The sequence below is a fragment of the Cricetulus griseus genome, assembly GCF_003668045.3.
Source record: "Cricetulus griseus strain 17A/GY chromosome 1 unlocalized genomic scaffold, alternate assembly CriGri-PICRH-1.0 chr1_0, whole genome shotgun sequence".
Lineage (NCBI taxonomy): Eukaryota > Metazoa > Chordata > Mammalia > Rodentia > Cricetidae > Cricetulus > Cricetulus griseus.
The window spans coordinates 270,098,276-270,115,348 of NW_023276806.1; positions in this window are offsets into that span (position 1 = coordinate 270,098,276).

The following is a 17,073-nucleotide window of genomic DNA, read 5'->3' on the forward strand; positions in this document are numbered from 1 at the left end:
CATTGTCTTCTAGATTTTCTTCCTCCACAGATTAAAATCTCATATAGTCTCATAGGGGTGGATGTACAAATAAATATTATTAGATGTCTGTATGTCTTTGAATGTCTGAGTTCCCACTGTTCTATTGTGTCTTCCTAACTGTGATCTTAATATCAAATTTTCCAGTGAACCCAATTCCATGAATACTGACTTCATTGTGGTAAAGAAGGTAGAAGTCGTTGCATGCCTTCCTCAGGAACGATGCAGACTTCCCACACCAATTCCCTCAGGAAAAGAGATACAACCTGCAGCAAGCGGGTATAATCCAGACTCGGCAATCCACAGTTGCATCCTCTAATTCTACAATTCAGTCTGCAACCATTTCATTCATTCTATTTCTATTTCTTCCCACTCTCCACTCTTTTTTCCCTCCCACCCAACTTGTCCCCTGCCCCCACCACACAGCTCCCTTTCCCACATTCATGCTTTTTTGGTTTGTGGCTCTCTGGTCCCCCCACTACATGAGCCCATGAAGATCCAACAGTCTTAAAGATTTGTTTTATTTTTAATTACATGGATTTGTGTGTGAAAGAGAGATTGTGTGGGTATGTTCACCTGAGTGCAGGTGCCTGCAGAAGCCCAAAGAAAGCTTGGATATTCTAAAGCTGGAGTTACCAGTGGTTTGTTAGCCACCTGGCATGGGCGGAACCAAACTCAGGTCCTTGACAAAAGAACCACTGAGTGAGCAACTTTGTCTCCAGCCCCAAGCTCCAAGTGAATTTTAGTACACTTGGCCATGGCTGACTTCTTTCTGCACTGGTCAGTCCCATCATGGCCTAACCTATGGCCTTATTCTTAGTGCCCACCCCCACTCCTGTCTCAGACATTGCAGAAGCAACATCATTATCTGTAGTGTGCTAACAGCACTTAGAAGCCGAATGACATTCAATTAAAATGATATTAGCAGCTCAGGAGTGATTTTGTTTAATTTACTCCTACTCAGATGTAAAAACATTAGCGACTTTTTTAATTGGACCTCATAATGTCTACCTCCTACTCAAACTCGATGGAATTAAAGACTTTGGTGCCTAAATACCGCTTAATTTACTCCAACCCGCCTGTAATGACATTAAAGATGCTTTAGGGTGGATATAGTTTCCAATCAATTTTATTCAAAAGAAATCTGAGCTCACAGGTACTATTATTAAGCATATAATAAAATCACACAAGAAATATATCTTTACAGCTGGGGATCGGGTTGTTTCCAGCAATATTAAAAAGTGATCATTTTCATTTTAATGCAAAGATATTAAAAAGTAATATCTTAAATACAAGATTTTGTAAAGTTTCCCATTGTTTAAGCAAATATGTGATTCCCAGCCTGTTAAAGTGTACTGTTACATATACATCCAAAGTGAATTTTATTCAATTACAATATAGGCTTGACTTATGCTTGATATATAATTAGAACTTAAATATGGATTAGAGAAAAGCACTTTTTCTTGTAATCCTAATTTTAATTTTTTTCCCTAAATTGCATGAAAGGATGGCATATTTTAAGTCTATTTTTAAACATGGCAGAATTTGGGGTCCCTCTACGTTTAGGATAAAGTAGTTATTCAAAAAAGAGTTCATGAGAGGTAGACCCCAAATCATCATCAATAATAGCATCAAAGGGGCTGGAAAGATGATCCAGTGATTAAGAGCACACATTGCTCTTCTAGAGGACCTGAATTCAATTCCTAGTACCCATATAGTGGCTCACAACCATCTGTAACTCCACTTCCCAAGATTTGACACTGTCTTCTGGCCACTGCACACATAAGATGTACAAACATGCCTGCAGCCAAAACATCCATACACATAAATTTTAAATTTAAAAAATTACAGTTGGTAATGTTACAATGCTCTACTGTATTTCAGACAACTCTGAATTCTTGGAATATATTAACTCATTTAATATTTTAATTAACGAATATTAAGTAATCATCCTCCTTTATAGATGACAAAAAAGATGAATGGATGGGAGAATGGTATAGGGATGGATGGATGGGTGGATTCATGGGTGGATGGATGATACGCAGATGTGTACTACTATGATAGTTCTTTGAGTTTTCTTGATACCCAGAATTCACATGTGGTGGTATGCATCTGTAATCCCTGCCTTCCTGTGATGAGATGGGAGGCAGAAACAAGTGAATCATCCAGAAGCTCACAGGCCAGCTAGCGAGGGTATGCAGTGTGGTAGAAAGACGAAACTCACTCTCGAAAGCTGTCCTCTGACCTCAACACATGCATTGTAACATTTGTACAAACCTACTCTCTATCTCACACACACCATAATAATAAAGTAATTGTCATTTATTTAAAAAAACAAACAAAAAAAGAAAAAACGTATGAGTAAAACAAAAAAACAGTGCAGTGAGCACACCCTTAGGAGTATTTATTTGTCTGTAGGATATTTCAGACTGGAAATACAGTTTCCTGCCCTGGGACATTTCTAATTTTCTAAAGACATTTTTTAAGGGACAGTGGGGCTGGCAAGATGATTCAGAGAGTAAAAGCAATTTCCTGATGCCAAACTGGGTAACCTGGGCTTTATCTTTGGATCCTGTGGTGGAAGAAGAGAAAAAATGACTCCTGAAAGTTGTCTTCAGACTGTCACATGGACGTCATGGCATGTGCTTCATACTTAGACACACAAAAAATAATAAAAATTTCTTTAACATCTTCAATGGGGCTGTAAAGAGTTGGGGGAGAGGGGCCCCTCTGGAACTCAGTGGTGGGGAATTTGCCTAGCATGTGAAACACACTAAGTTTGATTCCCAGCACAGAAAGGGAGGGAGGGAAGGAGGAGCAGAGAGGGGGAGGAAAAAATAAACAAAGAAAAAAAGAAGAAATGTTACTTAGTGTCCCCAAGAGTGCAGCCTCAGCTGTTGGGCAGATACCAATACTTGTCAAGACAGTGACAAAGCCGCCCCAACACTTGCTCTTACACCTGGTGGTTTGATCTTGGGCAAGATTTTGTTTCTCTCGGTCTTATTTTCTTTATCTCAGAGAGAACAATAAAGCCCATTGTCTTCCCAAGTGTACTGCTTCCTTAGTATTTCCTGGCTGGGGAATGCCATTCAGCTTCTCTGTAACTGTTTGGTCCAGACCCCAGGGCCTCACCCTGGATCTCTTTCCCTCTTCTATTCTCCCTGCATCCAATGAGTCATCACAGGTCTGTCTGTTGCATCTCCTAAATATTCCTCAAAGCACATTGGCAGCAGTGAGGCACTGCAGAGTATATCTGATCAGAGGCAGCTGCCCACGCCCTCATGCTCCCAGGGTTTACACAGTCCCAGCTTTTGCCAGAGCTGTTCAGGACATCAGGGATGCAAGGATGACAGCTAGCTCTCAAGGAGCTTCCTAGGAAGGAGAAAGGGGCAATAAAATCCTAAGTCATAGCAGGGTGTGGAAGTTGCAGCACAACTTGACTATGACTATGTGTTGTGGTTTAAATGACAGACGTCCCCCCATATTCTAAAACATTTGAATGCTTGGTCCCCAGTCCTGTTTGGGTAGATTTAGGTGGATGGGTTGTCTGGAGGAAGAAAGTCACTGGGAGTAGGCTCCCATGTTTCAAAAGTTTCATGCTATTTCTATTTCATTCTCTGCTTCCTGCTTATGGTTTAAGACGGGAGCTCATTTGAAGCAGAAACAGACACCCATAGCTAAGCACTGAACTACACTACTGGAATTCAGTTGTGGAGAGGGAGAAGGGTTGAGCAAACGAGCTGAGACAGGAACGGAGAGACCTGCAGAAACAGTGGACCTGACCTACTGATAGAATGGAGACCCTAGTCATAAAGCTGGGAAAACAGCATTGGACCAAACCAAACCCTCTGAATGTGAGTACCAGCTAGGAGCCCAAGACACTCTATGGCTCCTCTAACAGCAGAGCCAGTCTATCCCTAGAGCACAAATGGACTTTGGGAGCCCATTTCCTATGGAGAGATACTATTGCAGCCCAGATACAGCAAGGAGGGTCTAGACCCTCCCTCAAACAATATGACAGACTTTGTAGGTCCTTGGTAGAGGGCCTCACTATCCCTGGAGAGGAGACCGGGGCGGGGGGGGGGGAAGGGGAGTTGGGTTGGGTTGGGTGGGGATCATGGGAGGAGGGGAGGGTGAGGGAATGGGGGGATGGATATGTAAATATGAGTAATTAAAAATAATAATAGTAAAAAAAAAAAGAGGAGCTAGCAGCTTGCTGCTTCAGCTGCCGTGGCTGCCCACTGCCACACTTCTGTGCCACGAGGGTGATGAGCTCTTATCACTCTAGAATGGTGAGCCCAAGATAACCCCTTCTGTACGCCATTGCCTTGCTCATGGTGTTTTTATCACAGCAATAGAAAAAAAACCACACACCATACCTTAGACAATACCAATTACCTCCAACTGCAGAGACTGCACTGTATATGGCTGTATTTATTTAGTTTATTGTTATTGTTGGTTGTTGTCAAATAACAAGATGTCCAGGTGTAAGCAGTCCAATTCTGCTAGTACCGCTCAAGCTTCTAAAATCATCCTTACTTCTTTCTTGCCTCACCAGAGACTTTAGTCCTGTGGTCAAAAGAAGAGCTGCAGTGGCCGGGCATTGGTGGCGCATGCCTTTAATCCCAGCACTCGGGAGGCAGAGGCAGGTGGATCTCTGTGAGTTCGAGGACAGCCTGGTCTCCAGAGCGAGTGCCAGGATAGGCTCCAAAGCTACACAGAGAAATCCTGTCTCGAAAAAAAACCAAAAAAAAAAAAAAAAAAGCTGCAGTGCCTCCAAGGACAACATCCACAATCCCGGCAGGGGGAAGGTTGGAATAAAAACCTCCCAAATGCCTTTTCTATAACTTCCCCATATCTTCCTTTTCTAACAAAATAATAGACTTGCCAGCTGTGGTGGCACACGCCTTTAATCCCAGTACCTGGTAGGCAGATCTCTGAGTCCACATCCAGATTGGTCTACACAGCAATTTCCAGGCCGGCCAGCCAATATTTCATAGCAAGACTCTGTCTCAAAAAAAAAAAAAAATAGCTGTAGAACTGTTTCAGATGCTTATAGTTTAAACAAGCCTGAACTAGCCCTTCCCCAGGTTTTATTTATTGCTTACTAAATTATCAGCCGGGCCCTTGGGTGAGTCAATATAATCACAGTAAAAAAATAATAATAATAACTCTAGAATTTCAACAATTTTATGAAATTATGATATTTCTGCAACGTTTAACTTTATATGTTTGTTTGGCTGGTTTTTAAGCGTTATGTGTGTGTTTGGATGAGTTTATGGGCACCATGTGGGTGAAGGAGCCCTAGGAGTCCAGAAGGTGGTTCAAATCACGGAGTTACAGGGAGCTATGAGTCATCGTGTGGGTGCTGGGAACTGAACCCGGGACCTCTTCAAGAGCTACAAACGCTCCTAACCACTGAGTCATCTCACTAGCCGTCCCCCCTCCACAGTCTTTCAAACACTATTTCTTTCCATACCGAGGTTGTCTTCTTCGTACTATCTGGGTCTCTTTTAAATAAACAGCTCATTTTATTTCAACACCAGACACTAGATACAGAGTTCCTTAATAAGAAGGACGGAGGAAGCAAGCAAAAGCCTACATAGAATGCTGGTAGTCTTGACTATCGTGACGGAAGCAGTGATGATTAATATCATCTTGATGGCATCTGGAGTCACCTAATGAAAAGCCTTGGGGCATGTCCATGAAAGGGTTCCTAGACTGGGTTAACTGAAATAGGAAGACACACTCTAAGTGTGGAAGATAGTAATCCGTAAGCAGAGGCTCGGGACTGATAGAAAGGAGACGGTGAGATGACCACCAGCAACCTGTCTACAGACACATCTGACCATGTCTCCCATCCCCTGCCACCATGGCTTACTTATATCCTTGCACTGTGGGCCTTAACTCCTTAAGTGGCTTTTGTCAAGCATTTTGTGGCAGCAGTGAGACAAGTCACCAATACAGGTGCTCGCTGGGTGGTGCACATCTGTAATTCCAGAGCTTGGAAGGTAGAAACAGGAGAATCAGAAGTTCAAGGTTCATAGAATATTGGAGGCCAGACCCCGGGATCTGTGAGCTCCTGTAGAGAAGGGGTAGGGGCATGGAGAGAAAGGAGATTGAGAGAGAAAGGAGGAAGGAAGAAAAAGATGATATTCTCTTGCGAACAAGAAGTACCGTCAACCAGGACATGAATTTGATCTTAGACTTCTGGCTTCAGAAATGTGGAAAAGCAATGCCTGCTAGACAAGCCACGTGGTCTCTGGTACTTCATTATGCAACCCAAACCAACCTGGCTTCCAGACTTCAGGTGAGACCCATGCTTGTGAAGGCTGTGATGGTACCATTGACAGCCACTGTTCCTACCGTGAGTGTACAAATCTTCATCAGCCAAGGGTTCACCTTGTCGGAGGAACCCTAAGCAAGCTCTGTCTCCCAGACACACTCCAGCACAGGAATCCTGAAGGCCTAGGCTCCCAAAGGACCTCACAAAGTTTTCAGACACTGACAGTCACATTTCACCTTTAACACCCTCCCTAGAAACCAGACCAAGTGGCCAGAGGACCATGTACCCTGCTTTGTGTTTGCTCTGATAGGGCTTTGGACCTCCTCATCATACACTGCCATACAGAGAGCTCTTCCATAGTAAGTCCCCAGGAGTAAGCAAACACAAAGCAAGGAATGGGGTGTTTTTCTTCTTAGAAGAGTCCTTGAGACTTATGAAAAGAATCTTCCAGCAGGAAGTTCTTCAGCTCATCTTACTTGAGTCAAGTCTCTCGTCCTATTTTCCTTAAAGATCTTTTAAGCTCAGTATTTATTTGGGGAAATGTGAAGAGGAGGCAGTAATACGCAAGAGATGAACAAGTTCATAGCCCAAAAACAGTTCTGTTTTTGAAAAGTCCATGACCAGATTCACCCAAAGACTGCCCAAGGGCCCTGATGAGGCTGACCCCCCTTCAGAATCAGAAGAGAGTGACTGCCTTGTCAAATTTCCCCCACAGCCTGACCCACAGGCTTTCACAGAGAGAAGAGAGCTCTAGGAGCTCTGGACCACCCTCTGAATGTTCAATTGTTCCTGTACTATCAATGGAAGACTGTGCTGCATCAGAGACCTGGTTTGGGCGAGGACCTGCTTTATTATGAGAGACTCAATTCCAACTCAAACTGTAGACTTTGGATCTTTTCTAGTGCTTTATGGAAATAGAAATTTTGCTTTCCCTAATCTGTTTTCATTTAAAATGCTTAAAGACGAAGTGTTTTGTTACACGGCTGGTAAATAAATTTTCCTCATGTCATACAAAAACAACTATATTTTATGATTAGCCTTGGCAATAAGTTAGTAATTTATTTCTCTACAAATAATGCCAGTTCTGGTGGTGAAACACTTGTCATCATCTGGTTAAGAATTCCCTGATAAATTGGAAGCAGCCACTCTAGGGGGAATCCTGCTGCCCTCCCACCTCCCAGATTTTCATATGACCCTATAGGATCTGGAACTGAAAGCCAAAGTCTCAGTGAGAGAATTTAAAGAGCCAGAGTGTACGGTCCTTCTCACCTGCGCCCAAAGGATGTAATAGCGGCCACCAATGGATGGGAGAGCTGAAGTCACCCACAATGGGGCATGTCAAGCCGGAAGTAAGGTCTCCTGACTTCTTGACCTTTGCTATGGCTACCCACTTCAGTTGCTTTTCCGATGAGCAAAGCTGTCGTGTTGATCTATGTGATAAACTTAGTATGTGTCTTATAGGTCTTCGGCTTCTGTGAGGGGCCATGAAAAGCGGTATTTTCATAGTTCCCCATTGAAGTTAGGGCAGTTCTGTGGCCTTTGGCCTCCCACTGTGGGTCTTTAGGGTCCTCCCACGACTGCCTTCCTTTCTTTTCATCTCCTTCCCTCTTGAAAGAGGAGGGCCCATCTTTGAAGACCACACTGGCACTGTCCTCCAGAGGGCCTCCCCAAGCCGCCGAGGGCTGGAGAGAGCAGCTGAGGACGGAAGACTCTCTCCATGACATCCAGCGGCGTGGCTGGGGAGGCAATCATACACATTTGCCTATTTATAATTCCTGAGATAAAGCAGTCCACCAGCGGGTCCTTTCTGGACTGTTCCACTGGTCATCATGGAAATGGGTATGGCATAAAGTATGAGGCAAACCGTCTGCATAGGGATGAATATTTTTAACATAGCTAAAAGTTTTTCTGGTGAAAATCCTGCTTACTTTCCATCTATTCCTGACCCTAGCTAGCTGGCTTCTCTGCCTTTCTCTCAGTTCCCTGTAGGCTTGTGTTCCTCTCTTCACACTCATTTGCTATTATAGCTGCCTTGGTACCTCTTATTAGACTCTTAAGGAAACATTTATAATCCCAGCACTCAAGAGGGTCAGATGGCAGGAAAATGAGTTCCAGGCTATCCTGGGCTACATAGTGATACATTAGTGGTTTTGTTTGGTTTTGTTTAGGACTCTTTGCCAGTTTGCTTATAAAGCCTGTTAACTGTACTTACTGCTAGAGTGGCTAATGTCTTCCTGGAGGGATTGTAGTAAGTGCTGGGAACAAACTAGTGACCCAGAACTTTGAAACTGGTTAACCATGGAAGATGTTGCCTATTTTAAGATAAATATTTGAAAATTGACTTATAATTCAGAGAAACGGTCAATTTTCTAAAATAAAGTATTATTTGAATTATTCCTTTTGAGGGAAAAAGTTTATTTAAAAAGCAGAAGCAAAGGAAGAGCTAACTTTAACTTAAGTCCTTTGTCAGAACAGGCTGCAAAGCCAGGCATGCTAGCTCCAACCTGTAATCCCCAACCCCAAAAGGCCAGCATGGGCTACATACAATTGGGACAGTCTCAAAGAAACACAAACAAAATAAAACAAAAAACAAGTTACATAAGTAGATTCTGGGCTTGATCCTAAGCTCAAAGAACCAAATCAATAAGCAGAGATAGGGTTGGGAGTGTGGCTTTGTTGGTAGACAGCTTGCCTAACACGCACAAAGCTGAGTTAGATTGTGCTAGCACATACATGGGGCATAATGCCATATACCGTTCATCCCAACACTTGGGAAGATAGAGGCGGGAAGATCAGAAGCCCAAGGTTATTCTTGGCTACCTAATGAATTTGAGTTGAGGCCAGCCTGAGCTGAGACAGGCCAGACTCTGTCTCAAAAAAAAAGGAAAGAAGAAAGAAAGAAAAAAAGAAAGAAAGAAAGAAAGAAAGAAAGAAAGAAAGAAAGAAAGAAAGAAAATGTAGTATTGTTATACAATCCACTCTGCATCCACAGGTTCCGTACCATAAACTGCAAGTATTCAGAAAAACAGTTACACCTACTCGAACACACACGGACATTTTGTCTGTGTCAGTATCCCATAAGCAATAAAGTGTGGCAACTACATGGCATTTATGCTGTGTGAGGAATTTTAGGTAATTTAGAGGGGATTTGAGCATGGGGGCATGTGTGGGTTGTATACAAATAGCATACCATTTTATGCAAGGGACTTGAGCAGTCTCAGATTTGGGTATGCCTAGGGAAGAGGATTCTAAAGCCAACTCCCAGCAGATCCTGAGGTCTGACTGCGTTTGTGTTCGTGTGTGTGTGTGTGTGTGTGTGTGTGTGTGTGTGTGTGTTTTATCATTGATCTTCAACAAGCTCACCCAGTCTGTTCATGCAAAGTGGAATCCACTGTCCAAGCACAGAGAGACTCCAGTTTCTATGGGAAATGAGATGCTTAGGGGGAAGAGAAGAACTCTGAGAGGCTTGTCTGCTTCCTAATTCTGAGGAAGGGGGATGAGACAGATTTCCATGTCAAACTTAACCATAATACAAGTTTATTTTACTTTCAACTGCGAATATTTTGGAACCTCTCCATGAAATTTAACTTCCAAGGCAGGAAGCCTACACTCCTGCCCTCTCACCCTGGTTGTGCTAGTGTACTTGGGCCACTGGTGAGGCAGGTGATGGCAGTGCCAGGTCAGGATCACTTTTGAGGCCTGAAGCCGGAACCACTAACCTTCAGTGACTTTCTGTGCTGATGGATCTTGATAGACCAGGTGAAAATAATTCTGAAGCTTCAAGGGCATTGGTGGAGGGTCAACAGAGTCACTGGACAGGCAGTGTTCTTTCTCAGTTCCCTGCTGTGCACCACACTGAATCCCCAGCACGGCCTGGAAGGAAGTTTTGTATTCTCAAAGCTATGACCATTCAGCAGCCAGGGATATAAACACTGCTGCACTGGGGTTCCATGAGGGATCTAAATGGGCTCATGTCCATCAAGGGCAGGTTTGGCTGCCAAGTGAGTTCACGTCAAGTCAGGTTTGGTTACGAAATGAGTTACAAAAGAAATTTTGTGGGCTGTGGAGACAGTTCAGCAAGTAAAGTGCTTGCCATGCAAACTTGGGTACCTGAGTCTGAGCTCCCAAGAAGCCACGTCAAAACGGCTGGGTGTGGTGGCTCACACTGGCAATTCCAGGGCTAGGGAGGGAGGTAAAGATGGGTGGATCCCTGGCCCCAGGACCAGGGAGAGACTCTGCCTCCAAAAACAAATGTGGACAGCTCCTAAGGGATAATGACACCAAAGTTTACTCTTTGGTCTCTATACACAGGCAAACACACACACACACACACACACACACACACACACACACTTACTTAAAGAAAAAGAAAGGAATACTTTGGGTATTTTGAAATTACAATTTAAGGAGAAGGAGCATCTTTTCCAACATCTGTCTCCTGTTGAGAAAGTTCTTTAGACAGACAATGCTTACACATTTTCAAAAAAAAAAAAAAAAAAAAACCTTTCTCATACTTTCAAATATGTGGATCTGTGTAGATATGTGCACATGAATGTAGGTGCCTGGAAAGACCACAGGCCTTTAAGCTGGAATTACGGGTGGTGGTGAGCTGCTCGGTCTTCTAGAAGAATACTGCTGGCTCTTCACTACTGTGCATCCCTGTGGCGCTCACATGTCTTTGCTCTTAAACGAATTCCTTTTTCATTACACTAAGATGTAAATGGCTAATACCTAATTCATATATATTTACATTTCACCCATGATAACAACATTCTCAGGTGGAAATTAGGCATTAGCTAATAATTAATTTGATCTCAGAATTTGGCAGGAAGTTGTATGCTAATTAAGTGGGAAAAATTAAGCCTTTCAATTAAAGTGAACAATTTTCACCCAATGAGTTGTTCCTTGCTTTGCAGCTTTGTCGTTGTTCATTTGTTCTGAGACGGGGCTTCATTCATGCAGCCCAGGATGGCCTCAGACCCAAGATCCTCCAGCTTCAGCCTCCTGAGTATGAGATAATAAGCCTGCACCACCACACCTGACTTTTGCCATCATATTCCTTGTACGCTAATTATTCTGTTCCTCCTTCTCCTTTATTCCCTCATCATCCCATCCCTCCCCATCGTGCCCCTTCCCTCCCTTCCCCAAGATGAAGAAAATGACTTGCCAGAGATGGTGGAGATGAGAAGCAGCAGGCCTGAATCATCCAGAACTTCATTCTGTTAGACCCTGTCTTTAAAACACCATTGAAAATAAGAGAGAGTGAGCCAGTGACATGGCTCAGCCAGTAAAGGTGCTTGCTGCCAAACCTGACAACCTGAGAACTGGAACTCCTGAGGTAGAATCCGAAAATTGTCCTCAGACCTCCACATGTGCACGCGCATGCGCACGCTCGTGCACACACACACACACACACACACAACATGAACAAGCAAATTATTCTTTTCAAAAAAGAAGGAAGGAGGGAGGGAAGGAAAGAATGAAGGAAAATAAATGAGGGAGGGAGGGAGAGAAGGAGAGAGGGAGGGAGTGAGGGAGGGAGGGAAAAGGAAGTGAGAGCCTTTGCTTTCTCCAAGTTAGTAAGACACAAGTATGCAATGAGAGGAAAGAACCCGTGGGAACAGAAAACAATGTACACATTCTTTTATTTTATTTTATTAGTTCAAATTAGGAACAAGCTTGCTTCAGATGTCAATCCCTTCTCCCTCTCCCTCCCCTCCCCCCAACATCCCACCTGCCCCTAGCCATCCCCCCTCCACTCCCCAGGCAGGGTAAGGCCCTCAAAGGGGGCTCCCCAAAGTCTACCACATCATCCTGGGCCAGGCCTAGGCCCTTCCTCATCAATGTACACATTCTTTACCAGAATGATCTCATCTTGTCTGATGACAGCCAACAGCTCCTTGTACTGAGAGATGGCCTAGTCTGTAGAGAGATTGCCTGGTAACCACAAGGACCCAAGTTCAAGCCTCAAAACCCATGTCAAAAAGCTGGGCGTGGTGGTACACAGATGCAGAGCCAGCCCTGGGGAGGTGGAGATAAGTGGATCCCTGAGGCTCATTGGCCAGCCAGTCTAGCCTAATCCAGATCAAAACCAAGGTAGATCCAAGGAGATGACTCAGTGGATGAAGGCGCTTGCTGTGAAAGACGGATGCCCTGAGTTCGATCCCCCAAAGCCCATGTAAAATGCTTGAGTATGCTTGAGACCTGCTATAAGGAGACGAGAGCTGTCCTCCAACCTCCACACATGCGCCATGGCGTTCAAGCCTGCATGTCTGAGCACACACATGCATGCACACACACATACACACACAAAATAAGTAAATACTGTGGGCCATGAGGTCTTATTATTGTCCCTCTACCTTTCAATGGTCTCCATGAGGTCCTGCCCTCTGAGTCCCCAGACCGAAGCTGCTTAAATCAACTTTGTTTTAACATTCCTGAGGTGAAAGTTTGAAGAGCTGTGAAAGTGATAAGAAATCAAGTCTGGGAACGGTCATTGCACCCACCACCTAGCTAACAGTGGGCACTCAGTAACTGTTAATGAACGAATTCTCCTGTCATTTTGTCCAAGTCCGTGACTCCAGTCTCACTCTTGCTCCAGTATACACGGAATTCCTTAAAACAAATGTCTGCATCCAAGGGTGGGAGGAAGGTTAATTTACTTTTAAGAATGAATCGGAGAGTTGTTCCAAAAAAAAAAAAAAAAAAAAAAAAAAAAAAAAAAAGCCACAGCTTTGAGAGAGATACAGCGTGTACACAGCACACTGGAAGTCGACACCTGTTGTCTGTTCTCACTGCTAGGAATTCCTTACTACTTTTGCTATAGTTTACATGCCGTACAGTACCCTCATCTCTCTTTGATGCCCAGGGAAGAATGCTGCAGTATCGCTTTGCTGGGGTACCTACCTCCCTCTTGGCAAGCACACCCCTCTTTATGTTATGCTTAACAAAAGGTGTTCACGAAATCTCAGTTGGCGCTGAGATGACGCATCTTTTTCAGCTAAACAACATCCCAGTTACGGATGCCAAACAGGAAGGGCACATCTGTGCAAAACAAGTCTTAAGCTGGAAGGATGAATAATGGTGCTGTGTGGGTCGTGTGCTTTCTATATGGCAAGCTCCGGCCAGGCCTCTCTCCGTGAGCAGCTATCTGATAACAATGGAGGAGGGTTTGTGTTCTCACTGCCTCCCACACACCTTTGTACTGGGAGCTCCACAGGGGAAGGGAGGTCGGTGGTAAAGATTCCTCTGTCATTAGAACTCCGGTATCGATTCAGAATCGAGACTCTTTCGATGAGAGATTTCTTGTTTCAAAGCCTGTAGTGTTCAGCATGGGGTAAACTGCAGAAATGAGAGTTCTCTTCAGGGATGCCAGTGTGATTTTTGCTTTCACTTTCAAATCCCCAATAGAAAGTATTAGATAATAAGATAGATATTTAAAGACTGGCTTGATTTGGGTTTAATTAAAGTTTTTTATAATTATAAAACAATTCCATTTTATTTATACAAATCACTCCTGTGAGTTTTCTCACCTTTATTTGGCAATGCCAGTCATTTAAAAATATGAAGGTTTGTGTCTGGTTCCATTGGTGTGTGTGTGTGTGTGTGTGTGTGTGTGTGTGTGTGAGAGAGAGAGAGAGAGAGAGAGAGAGAGAGAGAGAAGAAAAGAGAGAGAGGAGAGAGTTTACTCCTCTGTAAAATAATAAAATTTGAGTAGCTGAGAAGCCAGCAAATTAGCATACCTCCTTACAGTTTTTGATTCATGGTCACATTTATAAGTGACTTTCTTTAGTTTACAGATTCTTCTATGCTACTGTCATAAAGATCGCTGGGATAATCGCCCTCCTCCTCCCCATACGGAATCCCATTAACAGTTTGGCTGCTGTGATTATGGTTCCTGCTTCATCCATCATGAGAAGTGTTTGCAACTGAGGAAGACGCTAACAGTATTAGCCCTGGAACCTCCCACCTCCTCCCCCCAGCCCCAAACTCAATTAAACCCCAAGACACATACAAAAAAGATGCCGCCTATTTCCATAACGCAATGATGGAATGATAAATCAACATGAATCATGAGTGTTGCAACACGTCACTGAAATGATGTTTGACCTCTCCACAGGCTGGACCCATCCACCCGCGAACAGCAATGATTTCAAACTGGGAGCCACTTCCCACCCTGAGGACAGGGTCAAGCCCGTCAGCTACAAGTGACAGGTAGGGCTAATCTTCCCTTCCGGATGCAGATACCACTTTCCTTTCTTCTTGGATCTGGTGCCTCCTACTTTTAAAATAATCTCGCCTTCAAGAAGACTTCCTTTCCCAAGAACCCAAGAGTCAAATCGCTGATTTTCCTTCAGCCATTTTTTTTAATATGATGGAAACATCTATTGAATATTTTCTGGGTATGTTATCTCAGACCCTGATAATGTAGCTAGTTTCAATCCCTTTCAGCTCACATTTCCATTGAAATAGCAGTTTCCAAAGAAAGGTAAAGTGAGCCCCATGTGTAGTTTGTTCTTAAGACAGGGTCTTGATATATAACAGTAGCTGGTTTATAACACATAGCAGTCCTCCTGCCTAAGCTTTCTGGGTGCCAGGATAACAGCATATGATCATGTCCAGCTTTCAAAGATATTCTTTTTTTAAATAATTTATTTATTTTTATTTTATGAGCATTGATCAGTGCTTTGCCTGCATGTATGTCTGTATAAGAGTTTCCGTTCCTTTGGAATTGGAGTTACAGACAGTTGTTAGCTGCCATGTGGGTGCTGGGAATTGAACCCCAGTCCTCTGGAAGAACAGCCAATGTTTGTAACCACTGAAAAATCTCTCCAGCCCCCTCAAAGCCATTCTCAACCCCTGTGGGAAGCATTCCCCCATTAACACAGGACATAGCCATAAAGTGTATTACCAGGTTCAGCTTCCTAGTTCTGCCTATGTTGCTCTGTTTGAACATTTCAAGTTGTTAATCTGGGGAGATATTTTATGAATGACACTTCTGCAGGGCATTGTCCCTGCTGTGGTTGCAGACTGTGCATTTGGGTGTCACTCCTACACACCTCCCCCTATCTTTGTCTTTTCTCAAAGGTCCTCTGTTACCAAACCCCTCTAAGTAGTTTGAGCACAGGCTTATTATATCAGCCTTCCGGAGGTGGAGACAGCAAGGTTACAAGTTCAAAATCAGCCTTGGCTATAGAGTGAGTCCTGGACAAGGCAGGACTACATAGGAATACTGTCTCAGAAACAAACACAAAACCCAAGTAGTTTCAATGCAGCTGCTTTGGCCCTGGGCTTCAAATGAAGTCTTCTCAGGAGGCAGCATCCAGAAAAAAAAGCTTGACATTTGTATCACCCTTTTTCAGTGCATAGTCATCAAACAGGGGAGTGTATTTCTCTTCCTCCAAGAACATTCTTTAGCATGCCTTGGAGCTTGTACACACTGTTCATTCTCTCTAAATAACTCCGATCCCCACTGCATGTGTCTGACCGGGAGACCTTTTCACACCTGAGGTCTCTACTCAACAGATGAGCTCCTGGGACGTCTTCCCGGATACTCCCAGATTTGTACTGTGCCTCCACATCACTTTTTCAGGCTCCCTTCTAGAGCCCACCCCTGCTAACACTTGTTTGTACTTCCATCCATTAGTAGGTTGTCAGTGTGTGGAAACCAGGAACGTGTCACTGTATCCTGTACCCCATGACCCAACATGTACCTGTCATGAGACAAGGCCTATTCAAAATAAATAAAGTGATGACGGATGAGGGAATAATGAACGTCTCAATACAATCTAAGAGACAAGCAACTAGGAGGATAATTGTGTTTAGATAATCAATGTTCCTCCATCAAGTCACAATTAAACTGTCTTGTATTGAACTTATTACTCTGCTCAATTGCTTCCCCAAACGCACACCCCCCCCCTTCAACCATTCCAATGACCAGGACAGATAGGTGATTGAACTCCAATTGGTCCCTTCTGAGTTAGCTGATTAAATTAGCAATAGTAAAAAAGAACAAGTGATGACCAATTCCCTGTTTAAGTAGGACAAAGGGAGATACTTACACATGAAAGCCAGCCCGTGGTGAGCTTCAATTATACATTGTCGTGTTGGTCATCTGTGACGCTCAATGACATGGAAGTTGGAGATGATAGAAATATGATGTGCTATTTAAATTAGGATCTTACTCAGCCTTATGCTAACTGTACATTGTTTCCCCCACGACTAGCTGATTAAATAACTTAGCTAATGTTTTAACACACATCATTATACCCAAAAATATTAGAATAAACTATGAATCATTCTGTCAACTTGTATTTCAATAGGATAATGTATATCTTTCATGGTTATTAATACTTATTGTCTTTTGGTAAATTAAAAAATCAAGCTTAACAAAGGTTAAAAATATCTGATGATACATAGATGATTATAGAAGTAATATATATTAATGAGTTTTTGTAAGACTGACTCTTATTTTTAGTTAATCACTCACAGAATTATGTCAAACATACATCAAGATTTCAGCTCCTTTTTCATCCAACCTTCCGGTATTTCATTATGATCGTTACCTGATTAATGGATGCAATAATATATATGGCATAGTATGATATGTTCACATTAAATTTTAATCAAATATTACTAAATTCAGAAAACATTAAGTAAATCATGACAGATGAGGCAATATCGCCCGCCTGTCATACTGATGGCGCTGAAACTTCAGTGCGGAGAGTAACGGATGAAGCCCAAGAAGTGGATTTTATGAGGAAATCTAA